Source organism: Schistocerca nitens, chromosome 5 (genome assembly GCF_023898315.1).
Source record: "Schistocerca nitens isolate TAMUIC-IGC-003100 chromosome 5, iqSchNite1.1, whole genome shotgun sequence".
NCBI lineage: Eukaryota > Metazoa > Arthropoda > Insecta > Orthoptera > Acrididae > Schistocerca > Schistocerca nitens.
This window is the reverse complement of record NC_064618.1, coordinates 354,237,025-354,250,536: the sequence shown is the minus strand read 5'-3', so window position 1 is coordinate 354,250,536 and position 13,512 is coordinate 354,237,025.

The window sequence follows — 13,512 nt, the reverse complement described above, 5'->3', positions numbered from 1 at the left end:
CGCTTATTTACTCTTATTATTTTGATCAAAATTTCATGTACAAATTTAATGTTAATTATAAAAGAACATATTCTTCAACCTATGTAATTTAATTATTAAATATCTGTTGGCACCTGTATACCTATGAAAAATACACATAACAGTAGAATTATGATCATCACCAGATCCCAATGTTAATAACTGCAAATACTACTTGTTAAACTACTGGCCAGTAGGATGATTATACTAGTCTAACTACAACCGTATTCGAAGTACTACACTGTCTTTGGGTATCACAAGATGGTCAGATCTCATGGCTCTTGGTTTTGTCGTGGATGTTGTGATGAATATCTGTGAACAAGAAAGTGCATGTCTGCACAAACATACACGAATGAGTGAATGGCGGGACTCCTCTTCATTTCATGCTTCAGCTTGCTTCCTGTGGACAATCATAAAGTACATAGCAAGTTTAGTACAAAATTACCGATGCTTTCTTTAATAATACTGTCACGGTTCTTCTTTCATGTTTTCACTCAGTAATACCTTCTCTGTCACTGTCCCTCTATCGGAGCTGGTGCTATTACCTTTAACTGTAGTTAACTCTTCCTTTTATGTTAATAAAGTTACATTTTATTTTACTAGTGGCACCTGAAAATATAAAGATTTTAGTGACTTTTATAAAATCACTGCTCATCAACATGACTGCCATGCCATTATGCATTACCAACAATGTCATGTGCTTTGAATGTATAGCATTTCTTACTTTCTTTTATTAATTTTTACATGCCTGTCCCCTTATTATTTCCATTTCATGTCGCTATAACACTCAAACAATATTTCGGTGCTCTCATACCGTGTTCCACAGAACTGGCCACCATGTACACAATTCTTCTGTCTCTCTGAACAGACATAAATGCAGCACTTCCACATACAAATAATGGTGCAATCTCATGAAGCCGTGTGGAGAAGGCCAGCTAGAAAACTCTCGTTTCTCAGAATGGACGACACACCTGCGTGTCACTGCAAACCACTACTGGCAAGTCACTCATTTGTGATGCCATTGCTAAACATGGAAAATAGACACTCATTTCATCAAGTAATTCTAAAATTTTTTCAAAATGCTGACGTTCTCTGCTAATACGTTCCACATCAACTGGGTAACAAACTTATCTATTCACATGTCTTTACAACATTTTTGCAGTACCACACGTTTCTCAATTTTAGTTTATTCCTTCATGGACAGATAGCACATCTTAAACCCCAAACACCTTTTAAATTGTACGCTCAGCTTGCTTTGCACACACCCTAATTTTTTCAGTCTCGACATCCTGCCCTTTTTATGCACTGTAGTACCTCTTTTAACACGATAATAGCACAGAAAATATTGATAAATCTACATATCCCTTCAGTGCAATAACTTCAATTAATTGCTAACTATATACAATGTACTTTACTTTAGCCATACAAGCTCACTTTAAGTCTTCCTACTTATTTTATAAATGGCTTGAGATGGCTCACATGATGGAGTCCCAAAGATTATCCTGGTGTCACAGACTGAATTTCAACCGCATTTGCGTGCGCTAGTTTCCTTATACGTACAGGGCCCCTGTATCTCTTGAAGAACTTTTGACATAGCTCCATTTGTTTGACAACCTATAAACTTAACTTAGACATTTTGTCCAACCAGAAATTCCTTTAGTTGCACCTTTTGGTCTGCGCGTACCTTGCACTTCTCTCCAGCGACTCGAATATTGCGCAAAGCCTCCTCCAGTATGACTTTATGTTGTCGGCGCGTCCTTTGTGGAAAATCGATCAGTCCTCGAATTTTATCTGGCGGGTCCCTATTCTTCAGAAACATCATAGGTGGCATCAATGTAGTACTGTGGGGGAGCTCCTTTATCCTATCCTGAAAATCTTTAAGAAATACATCCCAGCTAGCATGATTCTTTCCACAGTATAGTCTACATAAATTACCCAAATCTTTCATCGTTCTCTCTGCAGGGTTCGAACTCAGATGCAATCTACTAATAAATATGGTCTTTTTTATAGCTTCTTAGTGTTCTTTTCCATACTTAAGGTTTATATTGAGGTCCATTATTTGAGATAATACAATCTACAGTTTCCACTTGGTTTATGAAGTCTCTGCGCGAGGCCCTACTCACAGTTGCACCAGTCGCCCATTTTAGTGGTGTCAACATCACAAATTTGGATGTCAGCTATAAAACAGAATCGCTTTTCTCAAGAGGTAATGCTGTGTTATGCGGGCCTGTGTCTGATCCTTCCATTTCTCCTTTATTTTGACTAGATCTGGGTCCATGTCCTGGTCATTCTGGAAATTCCGCATCGTTTCAGTGACGAAGTTTTCAAAAGCAGCCCTTTTGAGCTAGAACAACGAAAAGTGCTCTTGATTTAATGCTTCAGCCGTATTTCTGTTATACCAACAGGTGATCGGGACAGGGCGTTAGCAATGACGTTTGTCGGACCTGGCACATAGACCGTTGAAAACTGGTATTTTTTAAGCACAGTTACCCATCTCGCTAGTCTTCCATGTGGACTTTTGGCGGTTAGGAGAAATTCTAGGGATGCATGGTCTGTATAGACTTCTGTTTTTGTACCGTACAGAAAGTATCTAAACTTTTTAAATCCCCATACTATTTCAGGGGCTTCAAGTTCGGTAACAGAGCAATTCCTTTTACTTTTAGATAGTACCCTGCTACCAAAGGCTATTGTTCTGTGTACTAATCTGATATCTTATTCAAACTCCTGCAATAACATAACTCCCAAACCGGTCTTCGCGCTGTCAGTGGCCATACAAAAATCCTGTGATAAGTCAGGATGTGATAAAATAGGAGCATTGACGGGTGTCGCCTTCAAATTATTGAATTTTCGTTCTGCACACTCATCCCACACCCAGGTGTTCCTTTTCCCCTCAATTGGCAGAGTCGGGGACTACCTAATGTTTCCTCATAGATAAACATTTTATAAATATTTATTACCCATAGAAACCCTCTTAGTTGTTTTCTGGTTGTAGGACTGGCGAACTTTGCAATTGCTGCCATCCTCTCTAGGTCGGTACTAATCGCTTCTCCTGTTATCACGTGTCCCAGAAAGCTAACCCTACTGCTCCCAAAACAAGACTTATCAATATTGTCACGTAGAAGAAGGTGTAATTAGATGAATGACAAACACTAACTTCACGTAACGAAGGTTTATTCAGCACTTGCACATACAAGAGCGCGGAGCGAACTGCCTCCGGCCAGAACACATACAGTATATATACAGCTACAGAACATTCCAGGACAATGATTCTTGACATTTGTGGATACTTCTAGAATGTACTCGAACCGAATATAGAAATTAAAGTTATACAGTCCAGATGAGTTTTGAACTCACGACCGTCCATGCAACAGTTTAGTATCATAACCGCTACCCTACAGTGTCACTCAGCTTCTTCTGCGACATTGCTTCCTACTTAAGAGAACAGCGTCTCGGTGTTACATCGTCCTAGTCCGGGAACGAGTCATCGGTCCTGCATACTCCGACTCACGATGACTGATTCTCGCCATGGCGGTGATCTTCTTAGAACTTATTTTGCCGCCACTCTCTTCGTCACCTTTCCGCTTGTTGCCTGTCCCTGAAGTTTCGAATTTACCCTGGGCTGCAGGATCCTTATAGGACGTGAACTGTATCTCTGATCTTTCGTCGTCTTGTGTCGGGGTCGAATTCTTCAACTTCATAAGTAACATCAGACAACTGTCTTACAACCTTATAAGTTCCAAAGTAGCGCCTGAGGAGCTTCTCAGAGAGACCAGCCTCCTGAACAGGACTGAAGATCCAGACGAGGTCACCATGCTGGTAGACAACAGGGCGGTGGCTCGCGTCAGACCTTCGGCGATCGTTTTCCTGAGCCTGCAGCGTGTGGAGTCGAGCTAACTGCCGAGCTTCCTCAGCTCTGGTTAACAGCTGGCCGATGTAGTCGTCGTCCACGTCATCAGGATGTAATGGAAACACAGTGTCCATTGTCGTAGTCGCCTCACGCCCATGCACCAGGAAAAATGGCATAAATCCTGTGGTGTCTTGTTTGGCGGTGTTGCAGGCAAACGTTACGAAAAGTAGCACCTCATCTCAGTTGTTCTGCTCAACATTGACGAACATTGATAGCATGACGGCCAAGGTCTTATTAAGGCGTCCAGTATGCCCGTTAGTTTGCGGATGGTAGGCAGTCGTTATGTGATGAGTAATGTTGCATTGACGGTTTATCTCTGTCACAAGATTCTATTGAAAAACTTTCCATCGATCCGTAATTAACGACCTTGGGGCACCGTTCTTTAATACAATGTCTTCCACGATGAATTTGGCTACCTCGGATGCTTCGGCTGTTTTCACGGCTTTTGTAATGGCATAGCATGTCAGATAATCAGTGCAAACAATAATCCATCTATTGCTACTAGCAGACGTTGGAAATCGTCCAAAGAGGTCAATCTCAACACGCTGGAAAGGCGTTTCAGCTGGTGGAATTGGTATAAGTCGGCCAGGTCGTTTCTGAGGAACTGGCTTTCTCCTCTGGCACTATCGACAGTGCGAAACATAGTGGTGGACACTCCTAAATAAACCTGGCCAGGAAAATCTCTTGGGAATTTTATCGTATGTCTTAATAAATCCTAAATGTCCGGCCTCTGATGTGTCATGGAATTTCTGAAGAACATCTAAGCACATGTGTTTAGGAATCACTGGTAGCCACCTCTTTCCAAACGGATCAAAGTTATTCTTGCAAAGTAATCCATTAACTACCTTAACTTGTCCTTTCACATCCTCTTACCGATTTAAAGCAAGCATAATTTGAGACATCTTGGCGTCCTTCTTCTGCTCAGCAGAGAGATCCTGGAGTGCAGCGAGACAGTCACTATCTTCATCAAAGTCTTGATGGTCTTTCACAGGGTTTCTTGAGAGACAGTCGGTATCTTGAATGAGATTTTCACTCTGCAGCGGAGTGTGCGCTGATATGAAACTTCCTGGCAGATTAAAACTGTGTGCCCGACCGAGACTCGAACTCGGGACCTTTGCCTTTCGCGGGCAAGTGCTCTACCAACTGAGCTACCGAAGCACGACTCACGTCCGGTACTCACAGCTTTACTTCTGCCAGTACCTCGTCTCCTACCTTCCAAACTTTACAGAAGCTCTCCTGCGAACCTTGCAGAACTAGCACTCCTGAAAGAAAGGATATTGCGGAGACATGGCTTAGCCACAGCCTGGGGGATGTTTCCAGAATGTTCTGCAAGGTTCGCAGGAGAGCTTCTGTAAAGTTTGGAAGGTAGGAGACGAGGTACTGGCAGAAATAAAGCTGTGAGTACCGGACGTGAGTCGTGCTTCGGTAGCTCAGTTGGTAGAGCACTTGCCCGCGAAAGGCAAAGGTCCCGAGTTCGAGTCTCGGTCGGGCACACAGTTTTAATCTGCCAGGAAGTTTCATATCAGCGCACACTCCGCTGCAGAGTGAAAATCTCATTCTGGAAACATCCCCCAGGCTGTGGCTAAGCCATGTCTCCGCAATATCCTTTCTTTCAGGAGTGCTAGTTCTGCAAGGTTCGCAGGAGAGCTTCTGTAAAGTTTGGAAGGTAGGAGACGAGGTACTGGCAGAAGTAAAGCTGTGAGTACCGGACGTGAGTCGTGCTTCGGTAGCTCAGTTGGTAGAGCACTTGCCCGCGAAAGGCAAAGGTCCCGAGTTCGAGTCTCGGTCGGGCACACAGTTTTAATCTGCCAGGAAGTTTCAGTCGGCATCTTGGTGTTTCCTTCGACTTTTGTACACTTTGGTAATGTCATACTCTTTAAGACGTAGTGCCCTCCTGGCGAGTCGTCCTGTTAGATCCATAAGATCTGTCAACCAACAAAGGGAATGACGGTCTGTAACAACTGTGAATGGCCTTCCACTGAGATACTGTCGAAACTTGCACATGGCCAGTTCACAGCAAGACATTTTCTTTCTGTAGTTGAGTAGTTTCTCTCGGCATTTGTAAGTGTCCCAGAAGCATAGGCTATAACCTCCTCTTTTCCATCCGATATTTGCACCAGAACAGCACTGATCCCATACCCACTGGCATCTGTATGTAGTTCTGTAGGTGCTCTCTCATCATACAGACCAAGTACAGGGTCAGTCGTCAGAGCTTCTCGCAGCACATCGAACGAATCTTGTTGAGCACCACCCCAGATAAATTTAGCATCAGCTTTTAACAACTCTTGGAGTGGCCTGGCTTTGGTACAAAAGCCTTTGATAAAACGACGGTAATAAGAACTTAATCCGAGGAAGCTTCTCACACCTCTAATACTTTTAGGAATAGGAAATTCCGTTGTAGATCTCACCTTTTCTGGGTCTGGCCGCACACCTTCGTTCGACACGAGGTGTACAAGTATTTTGATTTATTTTGCTCCAAAGAGACATTTTCTTGGATTAAGTTTCAGTCCACCTTGTTGGAGACCCTTAAGAACGGCCCTTAGTCTTTTTATATGTCTCTGAGAACACTATAATGTCATCTAAACAACGAAGACACATCGTTCTCTTCAGATGCCTTAGAAGATTATCCATCATCCGTTCAAAAGTTGCTGGTGCATTACAAAAACCAAGCGGCATTACCTTAAATTCATACAGGCCCTCAGGGGTGATGAATGGAGTTTTCACATGATCAGCCTCATCTCCTTCGATTTGCCAGTATCCTGAGTACATGTCCATGGTTGAGAAAAATTTAGCCCCCTTCAGTCAATCTAGTGTATCGTCAATTCGTGGAAGAGGATAAATGTCCTTTTCAGTTATCTTATTAAGCTACCTGTAATCTACACAAAAGCGCGAACTGCCGTCCTTCTTCCTGACGAGGACCACTGGTGACGACCTTGGGTTCTGCGAAGGCTGAATGATGTCATTCTTCATCATTTTCTTTACCTCGTCGCGAATTACTGGATGTTCCATTACTGACACACCGTATGCTCTCTGGCTTATTGGTTGATGGTCTCCAGTGCTAATCCGGTGCTACATGTTCGATTTGTCTAATTTGCTCTTCACCTGTGGATTGAAGCATTCAGATAACTCTTGAAGAACGGCAAGTAGCTTCTTCTGTTGTTCCTTAATGAGATCTGGTGATAGTCGAGCTACAAGGTCTTGCCTCGTGGTGGTAGCGCTAATTTCGCCCACAGACTTGGCATGGAAGGTTTCTATAACGCTCAGCTGTTCTTCAATTAACGGCTCGGCGTTTGCTACGCACATGAGTCTTGGAAGGATTTGCGGTTCTCGGTGACAGTTAACTACCCACAATTCACCGAATCCGTTCTTAAACGAGACGACAGAGGCTGGGATGACCAAGTTACTCTTCAGTGGTATGATTCTCTTACATTCCACTACAAGATCCATGGGTTGATGCATGGCATGACATGTGACAGTTATATTTCTAGCGCTGACTACAGGGATGATCACTTCATCCAGCACACATCGTCTCCACACACTCGGTTGGGCGTCTTCCTGTCCACAGTATCTCATCTCGTCTAGCATAATCTTCGAGCGACCATAATCTATAATTGCCTGAGAAGCTTTCAAAAAGTCCCATCCGAGAATGACGTCAAGACTGCACTTTTGTAAGACGATGAATTCTAAGGGCTGTGTGTGGCCACTTGTACCCACACGAATGACACATCATCCTGTAGGTTTTACATATTTCCCATTAGCCATCTTCTGCAGAGATGTTTTGCTGTCGACGAATACGGTTTTCTGCAACTGGCGGCGATACTTCTCCGAAATGACTGAATGTGATGCTCCAGAGTCCACAAGAACTTGAGCTGGTCGGCCTTTCATGAGGATATTGACGTAGTTTCCTATCATTTTTGTAGTGATCGACGGCGGAGGATTTTTCTCTTCGGCCTCACCTCCAATTAAGGTCGCACACTTTAGTTTTCCAGGTTGCGGGGGCTAGGTAATCTGCTGGAGCTTCTAAACGGCAGTGGAGACCTTGATCGGCGTGTTGGGGAGCGCCCTCTCCAGAGGCTAGCTAGCGGCGATGGTGACCTACGTCGTCCTGCACCCACATCATCTTATTCATCTTTGTCGTCTCGGAGTTGGCGTCGGTTAAGATCGGTCTGCTGTCTTCTGGCGTGGGTGTCATCAAATATCCGTCGCCTTTCTCGACAATAGCGCACCACATGTCCCGGTCGTCCGCAGTGGAAAGATACTGGTTGGTTATCCTGGGTCCTCCAGACGTCAGTATTCCTTCGTGCCCAAACAGGTTCCTCATGTGGCATTGTAGGAACGTAACTCCGCCTGGGTCTTGGCTTTCTACAGTTTTAAAGGGAAATGAAGGATGAGAGATTGGGTTCGGTGTCTGTTCCACTTCCTCCCTTATGACCTCTTGAAGCGTCTCGGTTTTCTGCTCGCCGTGCAATCCAAGTGCCTTCTGAACGCCCTCTCTCACTATCTGACGAAGAACACTTGTGGAATCAGTTGCTTCCTCGATCACAGACATCGAAGCCGTTCCAACTTCTTGCATGTAATTCTTCATGCATTGTCTCGATGTACTGGCACCATTTTATGAAGTAGTCTGCTGTCGAAACCCCCTTCAGGAGTAGTGCTTGATACACGTTCTCAGCAACACCCTTCATGAGATGTGCAACCTTATCTTCCTCCTTCATTCTAGGATCCACTATTTTACACAGCTCCAAGACGTCTTGAATGTAGAATGCTGTCGTTTCTCTCGGACGCTGTGCCCTACACTTTAGTTTGTCTTCAGCCTTGCACTTCTGTCGTTGTGTGTCTCCGAAATACTTGCGTAGTTCCGCCTGGAATACTTCCCACCTTGTGAACTTCTCCTCGTTGTTCTCATACCATTGCTTGAAGCATAAGGTTTATGAGAGAAGTATTCTGGCATATGATTCACTCATAATATTCCACTGAGTGAGACATATCGAGCGACGGTGTCATTGCGTGGTTTCAAGTCTACAGATTTAAGAAAATTATAGTTCGCACGTGTTATCACCTTGTGGTTCTGCTGCGAAGTGCTGCGCTGTGCGCTAAGTGCGCTGGTTTCACAGCTTAGGCCCATCCTGTATTACATGTAGTAGTGCAATGATTTCCTCACCACGAAAGTCAACAAGTTGGTTGTTCTGGTCCACAATACGAAGATCCAGGTAACTCAGTGTCTGAATTGTCACTGGAAGATATACAGCACTTTTAGGAATCTCAACTATCTTTTACCCTATTCCAACTGATGAGAAGAATCCGTAAAGTGAAAGAACCAGTCTATCGTTGAGATATGAGTTCGTTGCAGTGTTACACTCACCACGGATTTTACTGACAGGGATATAGCGACTGTCTGATCAGATTTGTAAAATTTACTGGCATCCGTTTTCAAAAGCTGTCCATTTGTGGAACCTAGTAATGTGCTTATTAAACCTTTCTGCTTACAGTAAATCGATGCGTTCGCCGACGTTATTTTAGATTTAAGTGTACTGATGTTTGCATGGAGCTTAACCCTTTTTCCAGAATGTTTTATAACTTCGTTTAAATAGTCAGTATCGTATGCAGCAGGTTCAGTTTCCATTAATTTCCAGATGCAGTTTATCGATAGCCTCTGTGACATTCGGGATGGTGTTGTATGTCTCCAGTCCAGTCAGCGCGGTACTCCAATCTCCGATGTTTAAATGAACTCGTGGGGAACAATTAGCACATGATGCAGACGGTCATTCTTTTAAAGTCAGTGTGTGCGACATTGAATCTAAACGTCAACTGGTGAACGGATGCTTAATACCCGTCCTTATATATGATTCGTAAAGGTTAGGAGGAACATTGTGCGTAGATGACCACAAAGGAATGTATTAAAAGTCTTAGTAGCGGCAGAAATTGTAAAACACATCTCTTCTGCCTGTGAAGTATCGTTTTACTTCTTCTGAAGGTTGCACGCCATTGGATGAGTTGAAATAGTAGGCGATATTTGTATTTCTTTTTTTAACAAATGCTACCACGTGAGTTCCAGATCCCCCTGCTACACCAAGATTCACTATTCCTTATTCTCCTGATTTCCACATAGTCTTTCGTAATGTATACCGCATAGACACACATCGGAACTTGGAATGTTGAATTTCTTCTTAACAGACTTAATCAGATCTGTATTTGTGAGCGCCCTGTCTGGTAGGAATGCTAGGGGGCTCTTTTTTATGAAGAGACCTAGTCCTTTCTTGTATGGTTTCAATTATAGCCGTTTTCCGATGGTTGCTGCCTCCATCATGCGATTTTGTCCTGGTGCAGTTGCACCTGAGAGATTTGTGGATTCTTGACTGTGCTGGTAAGGAAATGGCCGCAGCAGCACTAGTCAGTGAACCTATCGCTGAGAGACAGACAAGGGCAGCAATGAGGAAGGGAATAACTCCACCCGACATCTTGGGTGTTTGTTACAACCCTTACTGGTTTAATCGATCTTTCTTTTCTCGCTCCTTTCTGCTTCAGGGGGCTTTTAGCTGCATACAACGCTGTAAGGATACGGTTTTTCATGCACCCTTTGGCTGTAATCTTCCTTTGCGGATTACGTGAAGCGCTCGTAACATGGCTTAACTTACACCCGCTCCCAACTTAACTTCACCACGAATAGTTTTTGGAAATGCAAATGCTGCAATGCGTTGACCTATAACAGTATCCCTTATCGCACTTATTGCCTTAGCATTGTCAGCTAAAATTCAATCGGCGGTGTGACAATCTTTATTTGCTGCGCAAGCGATGTCGTGTTCCATACATCCTTCGTCGAGAAGATTTATCATCTGATCATGGCGTGGCAATCGATTTTGAAGTTTTGTTCCGGATCCACAGTAGTTATATCCAGAAATGTGTAATTCGACTGGTAGTTTGTCAAGAATACCGCCTCCTCTTCTAATGCGCCTCCTATCACGCATTTTATGTTACTGAGGTGGTTGTGGTCTGCACACTCTGTAATATAGTAAATCGTCAGCGTCGATCCAGATGTTTTGTGATACGGGAAAACCAAGCCATTTAACTAACGCTCTATGCCCTCGGCACCGTATGACCTTCTCTACGAGATACACATCTGGTTCCGAGCTCTTCTGTAACTCTTCTGTGTAAAAGCACCCTGCAATTTTAGTAGCACTGCTGTCCTTTAAGAGGTAGCCGAGTATTCTAGAGGGGTCATGACGCCGCTAATTGTCCTTCACTATCAGGATGGTATAGAGCACTACCACTAGCTACAGGTTCATTATCATTAACACTACCAGAAGACGACTGAGCTCACCTGGTGGATGACGGCGTTGGTGACGAGGTGCCGTCAGGGGGAGGGGTAAGTGCCGAGCCACACACACCTTCCACTTTCAAGTCAGTACCGCCATTAGACTGTTTTTTATTTTCAGTGTTACATTTACACGATCATGATTTCGGCTTCCAAGTGCCATTATCAAGTGTTTTAATGTTATACAGTGCCTGAATTCAGTCAAGATGGTATACTCACAAGGGGAGGCCGCCAATTGTGAAATTCAGATTCGCTTCATACTGCGCATAATAAAAGCTCATGGCCAGAGGTGTAAATCGTCAGCGTCGATCCAGATGTTTTGTGATACGGGAAAACCAAGCCATTTAAGCCATTACACCTGGTGGATGACGGCGTTGGTGACGAGGTGCCGTCAGGGGGAGGGGTAAGTGCCGAGCCACACACAACTTCCACTTTCAAGTCAGTACCGCCATTAGACTGTTTTTTATTTTCAGTGTTACATTTACACGATCATGATTTCGGCTTCCAAGTGCCATTATCAAGTGTTTTAATGTTATACAGTGCCTGAATTCAGTCAAGATGGTATACTCAGTGATAAAACAAAGCAGTAGACTTTTACCAGAAATATTGACCCTTAGACAATGTGTCAAATAGTGTATTTTAAATATGACAGTATGCCATCTTAGGCACTGTATAACATCAAAACACTTGATAATGGCACTTTGAAGCCGAAATCATGATGGTGTAAATGTAACACTGAAAATAAAAAAGAGTCTAATGGCGGTACTGACTTTAAAGAAATATATTATGACTGTGGCCCCACATTATACAAAAATTATCAAACACCTTCCGCTGCTGGCGAGGGCGAACAACCAGAGCAGAGTACGAGGTGGCGGTGAGCTCTTGTGGGAGCACCCACGCTGTGCAGAGGGCGTTCGTTGATGATGCTGCCTGTTGGAGCCTTCGCCGTCACTACCTGGCGGATGCGAGATTGTTGCTCTATTATAGTAATGTGAGCAGCGTCTGACAAAGTGGTGTGCTATTCTGAAGAAATATAGGTTTTGCAAAACCATCATTTCAATGATTTCAACATCAGTAATGGTGCCGAAGGGATTTCCTACAAGGTATCACAAATGAACATATTTGAAGAACATGTCTATGTATTTAAACAGAATGTTGCAAAGTCTTTACATCAAATGTCTGGGCGTGATAGATCAAATCATGATAAACAACTTTTGACATAGATAAAATGTTTGATGATACTTCCTGGCGAAGCTAGGTGACTTTGAAGTCACCGGGCCTGAGATGACGAGACTTCACCGAAGTCAACTAACCAGTGTACTTCAGTGCTGCATGTGCATACTACCTACCCTAGTAAATTGATAGTGTGATTGTAAACAAGAAAACCATAAGAATGAGTTCCTTAAGAAGCAAAATTTAGAAGCGAATCAGGCAACTTTAATCTTACTCGATGTGGCCCAGATGAATGGATTATAGGCAACACACACTGTACACGCATGCCGCAGAGTGCCTATGGCTGCTGCCTTTCACGGGCATAAGCATTAACAAAAAAGGACTTTGAGTTTTGCCCCCATGGACAAGGGGCAGCGCCCTTGACTAGAAATCAAAACAGCCTCCGTCCTGGGTTCAATCCGTGCCACTCCTTAAATTTTGAATAAAAAATGGCCGCCGAAGGCTTTCGGCAGAAGAAGTCACCCTCATTCCGTCAATGTCGTTGTCACGCAGGACGGAGTGGACTGACGTTCAGGGCACTCTTTTTCTCTTGGGTCTACCAACAGTATGAGGATGCACAAGGTAATGGAAACCACAGCATTAAATAACATAATGTGTATCCACAGGACATGGCCAGTAACAGAAAAAGGTCACGATGATTTCCTCATTACAAAAGTTTACGGACTAGTCCCCCATACGGATCTCCGGGTGACAACTGTCAAGGGTAACCTGACCACGAGAAAAAGGCTGAGTAACGAACAAAAGGATAATATTCAACGAGTCGGGGCGTGGACTGTCATAAGTTTGAAAGTGGTAGGAAAGCTAGAAAATCTGAAAAGGGAAATGCAAAGGCTCAATCTAGATGTAGTGGGGATCAGAGTAGTCAAACGGAAAGGAGAAAAGGGTTTCTCATTAAATGAGTATAGGGCAATATCAACAGCAGGACAGAATGGTGTAACGGAAGTAGGATTCCTTATGAATAGGAAAGTAGGACAGCGAGTGTATTACTGTGAATAGTTCAGAGACAGTGTTATTCTCGTCGGAATGGACAGCAAACCAACAC